General features: G+C 36.9%; 1 pseudogene; it reads right to left on the bottom strand.

Annotated features, from left to right (window-relative positions):
• Positions 1-5,141: 5,141 nt before the first annotated feature.
• LOC121843675 overlaps positions 5,142-5,768 on the bottom strand; it is a 57,992-nt pseudogene continuing 57,365 nt past the window's right edge.

Raw genomic sequence — 5,768 nt, 5'->3', positions numbered from 1 at the left:
CCTGTGGCCCCTGGTCAGTACATGATACAGTACAGACTACACCCTGTGGGTCAGTATATGATACAGGACAGACTGGTGGTCAGTACATGATACAGTACAGACACCCTGATATGATACAGACTACACCCTGTGGCCCCTGGTCAGTACATGATACAGTACAGACTACACCCTGTGGCCCCTGGTCAGTACATGATACAGTACAGACTACACCCTGTGGCCCCTGGTCAGTACATGATACAGTACAGACTACACCCTGTGGCCCCTGGTCAGTACGTGATACAGTACAGACTACACCCTGTGGCCCCTGGTCAGTACATGATACACACCCTGTGGCCCCTGGTCAGTATGACTACACCCTGTGGCCCCTGGTCAGTACATGATACAGACTACAGACTGACACCCTGTGGCCCCTGGTCAGTACGTGATACAGTACAGACTACACCCTGTGGCCCCTGGTCAGTACATGATACAGTACAGACTACACCCTGTGGCCCCTGGTCAGTACATGATACAGTACAGACTACACCCTGTGGCCCCTGGTCAGTACATGATACAGTACAGACTACACCCTGTGGCCCCTGGTCAGTACATGATACAGTACAGACTACACCCTGTGGCCCCTGGTCAGTACATGATACAGTACAGACTACACCCTGTCAGGCCCCTGGTCAGTACATGATACAGTACAGACTACACCCTGTGGCCCCTGGTCAGTACATGATACAGTACAGACTACACCCTGTGGCCCCTGGTCAGTACATGATACAGTACAGACTACACCCTGTGGCCCCTGGTCAGTACATGATACAGTACAGACTACACCCTGTGGCCCCTGGTCAGTACATGATACAGTACAGACTACACCCTGTGGCCCCTGGTCAGTACATGATACAGTACAGACTACACCCTGTGGCCCCTGGTCAGTACATGATACAGTACAGACTACACCCTGTGGCCCCTGGTCAGTACATGATACAGTACAGACTACACCCTGTGGCCCCTGGTCAGTACATGATACAGTACAGACTACACCCTGTGGCCCCTGGTCAGTACATGATACAGTACAGACTACACCCTGTGGCCCCTGGTCAGTACATGATACAGTACAGACTACACCCTGTGGCCCCTGGTCAGTACATGATACAGTACAGACTACACCCTGTGGCCCCTGGTCAGTACATGATACAGTACAGACTACACTCTGTGGGCTATATAGTATTGCCATGAGGCTCTGGTCTAAAGTAGTGCACTATATAGGAATAGGGTGCCATAGCGCTCTGGTCTAAAGTAGTGCACTATATAGGGAATAGGGTGCCATAGGTCTCTGGTCTAAAGTAGTGCACTACGTAGGGAATAGGGTGCCATTTGGGCAGCGGGAATGAAGACACTAATCATGCAAAACAAATAATCTATAATATCTGAACAGAAAAACTAAGAGAGCCAAAGGTAGACCTAACACAGTCTATAACACTACATTAACCCTATAACACTACATTAAGTATATAACACTACATTAAGTTCTAACACTACATTAAGTTCTAACACTACATTAAGTATATAACACTACATTAAGTATATAACACTACATTAAGTTATAACACTACATTAAGTCTATAACACTACATTAAGTATATAACACTACATTAACCCTATAACACTACATTAACCCTATAACACTACATTAAGTATATAACACTACATTAAGTATATAACACTACATTACCCTATAACACTACATTAACCCTATAACACTACATTAACCCTATAACACTACATTAAGTTCTAACACTACATTAAGTTCTAACACTACATTAACCCTATAACACTACATTAACCCTATAACACTACATTAACCCTATAACACTACATTAAGTTCTAACACTACATTAAGTATATAACACTACATTAAGTATATAACACTACATTAACCCTATAACACTACATTAACCCTATAACACTACATTAAGTATATAACACTACATTAAGTATATAACACTACATTAAGTATATAACACTACATTAAGTTCTAACACTACATTAAGTTCTAACACTACATTAAGTTCTAACACTACATTAAGTTCTAACACTACATTAAGTATATAACACTACATTAAGTTATAACACTACATTAAGTATATAACACTACATTAAGTTCTAACACTACATTAAGTTCTAACACTACATTAAGTTCTAACACTACATTAAGTATATAACACTACATTAAGTTATAACACTACATTAAGTCTATAACACTACATTAAGTATATAACACTACATTAACCCTATAACACTACATTAACCCTATAACACTACATTAAGTCTATAACACTACATTACCCTATAACACTACATTAAGTCTATAACACTACATTAACCCTATAACACTACATTAACCCTATAACACTACATTAAGTATATAACACTACATTAACCCTATAACACTACATTACCCTATAACACTACATTATCCTATAACACTACATTAAGTGTATAACACTACATTAACCCTATAACACTACATTAAGTATATAACACTATATTAAGCTCTAACACTACATTAAGCTATAACACTACATTAAGCTCTAACACTACATTAACCCTATAACACTACATTAAGTTCTAACACTACATTAAGTATATAACACTACATTAAGTCTATAACACTACATTAAGTATATAACACTACATTAACCCTATAACACTACATTAAACCTATAACACTACATTAACCCTATAACACTACATTAACCCTATAACACTACATTAACCCTATAACACTACATTAACCCTATAACACTACATTAACCCTATAACACTACATTAACCCTATAACACTACATTAACCCTATAACACTATATTAACCCTATAACACTACATTAAGTATATAACACTACATTAACCTATAACACTACATTAACCCTATAACACTACATTAACCCTATAACACTACATTAACCCTATAACACTACATTAACCCTATAACACTACATTAAGTATATAACACTACATTAACCCTATAACACTACATTAACCCTATAACACTACATTAACCCTATAACACTACATTAACCCTATAACACTACATTAACCCTATAACACTACATTAACCCTATAACACTACATTAACCCTATCACACTACATTAACCCTATAACACTACATTAACCCTATAACACTACATTAACCCTATCACACTACATTAACCCTATAACACTACATTAACCCTATAACACTACATTAACCTATAACACTACATTAACCCTATAACACTACATTAACCCTATAACACTACATTAACCCTATAACACTACATTAACCCTATAACACTACATTAAGTTCTAACACTACATTAAGTCTATAACACTACATTAACCCTATAACACTACATTAAGTATATAACACTACATTAAGTATATAACACTACATTAACCCTATAACACTACATTAACCCTATAACACTACATTAACCCTATAACACTACATTAACCCTATAACACTATATTAAACCTATAACACTACATTAACCCTATAACACTACATTAACCCTATAACACTACATTAACCCTATAACACTACATTAACCCTATAACACTACATTAACCCTATAACACTACATTAACCCTATAACACTACATTAAGTCTATAACACTACATTAACCCTATAACACTACATTAACCCTATAACACTACATTAAGTATATAACACTACATTACCCTATAACACTACATTAAGTCTATAACACTACATTAACCCTATAACACTACATTACCCTATAACACTACATTAACCCTATAACACTACATTAAGTATATAACACTACATTACCTATAACACTACATTAACCCTATAACACTACATTAACCCTATAACACTACATTAACCCTATAACACTACATTAACCCTATAACACTACATTAACCCTATAACACTACATTAACCCTATAACACTACATTAACCCTATAACACTACATTAACCCTATAACACTACATTAAGTCTATAACACTACATTAACCCTATAACACTACATTAACCCTATAACACTACATTAAGTATATAACACTACATTAACCCTATAACACTATATTAAACCTACATAGAAATAATAATAAATAATAAATAATAACACTAAATGACAATAAAGAAGCAGAATAAAGAACAGTCAGCGACTAGCCACTACAGAGCTCTGTGACACAGACGGGACAGACATTTATATATGGAAATATAAATAAAAACATATTGATATGTAAAAATCAGCGATATGACAGAGTTAGATATGATCCTCTTACCTTCCCATTCTGGGAGACATGGGGCGATTAAGAAACATAGTTAACCAACCACACTAATATAATATATATAAATACTATCATCAGATTATAATATATCCAACCATACTAATGTAATATATATAAATATTATCATATATTATAATATATCCAACCATACTAATATAATATATATAAATATTATCATCAGATTATAATATATAATATATCCAACCATACTAATATAATATACATAAATATTATCATATATTATAATATATCCAACCATACTAATATATTATATATAAATATTATCATCAGATTATAATATATCCAACCATACTAATATAATATACATAAATATTATCATCAGATTATAATATATCCAACCATACTAATATAATATACATAAATATTATCATATATTATAATATATCCAACCATACTAATATATTATATATAAATATGATCATATATTATAATATATCCAATCGTACAAATATAATTTAATTACATTTTATCATCATATTATAATGTATCCAACCGTACTGCAAGGCAGACAATGTGACCAAATGGCACCCTATTCCCTATGTAGTGCACTACTGTTGACCAGGTCCCACAGTGCACTATACAGTATAGGGAATAGGGAGCCATTTGAGAGCAACACTCTATGACAAAACTACACAGGTAAGAAAGGTATTGCAGAAAGGTGATGGTGTCCTGTAAGATTTAGTAAGTGAGTTCACATGTTGTGTTTCGTCAACTAGGTGACGTTAATTTTTTAGAGGCGTTAGAGAGCAGGCAGAAGAGACAGACAGACAGACAGACAGACAGACAGACAGACAGACAGACAGACAGACAGACAGACAGACAGACAGACACCAGATGCTAGATGTAGAGTAGAGCATGTCAGAGTCCATCATGCAGTATTTAACACAGGTCTGATGTCAACACACAGGAACTACAGAGCAGAGCTAGATGGAGGTGAAGAAGGAAGAGGGGAGGAGAGCAGGGGATGGGTAGAATAAACATGTATACCTCTGTAGTTCTGTTAACCATCATCTGATAACGCCGTAGAGAGAGGAGAGGAGAGGAGAGGAGAGGAGAGGAGAGGAGAGGAGAGGAGAGGAGAGGAGAGGAGAGGAGAGGAGAGGAGAGGAGAGGAGAGGAGAGGAGAGGAGGAGGAGGAAAGGAGAGGAGAGGGAGGAGGAAAGGAGAGGAGAGGGAGGAGGAAAGGAGAGGAGAAGAGAGGAGAGGAGGAGGAAAGGAGAGGGAGGAGAGAGGAGGAGAGGAGAGGAGAGGAGAGAGGGAGGAGAGGAGGAGGAGGAGGAGGAGAGGAGGAGGAGGAGAGGAGGAGGAGAGGAGAAGGAGGAGGGTGTGAGAAATGAGAAGAGAGAGGAGAGGAGAGGAGGAGAAGGAGGAGGAGGAGGAGGAGGGGGTAGTTTGGTTGTTACACAGGGAACAGGGCATTATAAGACAAGATGACCTCACACCAAACCCTCC

Source organism: Oncorhynchus tshawytscha, unplaced genomic scaffold (assembly GCF_018296145.1).
Source record: "Oncorhynchus tshawytscha isolate Ot180627B unplaced genomic scaffold, Otsh_v2.0 Un_contig_1888_pilon_pilon, whole genome shotgun sequence".
In the NCBI taxonomy this organism is placed as follows: Eukaryota; Metazoa; Chordata; class Actinopteri; order Salmoniformes; family Salmonidae; genus Oncorhynchus; species Oncorhynchus tshawytscha.
This window is presented reverse-complemented; position numbering and strand designations above follow the sequence as displayed.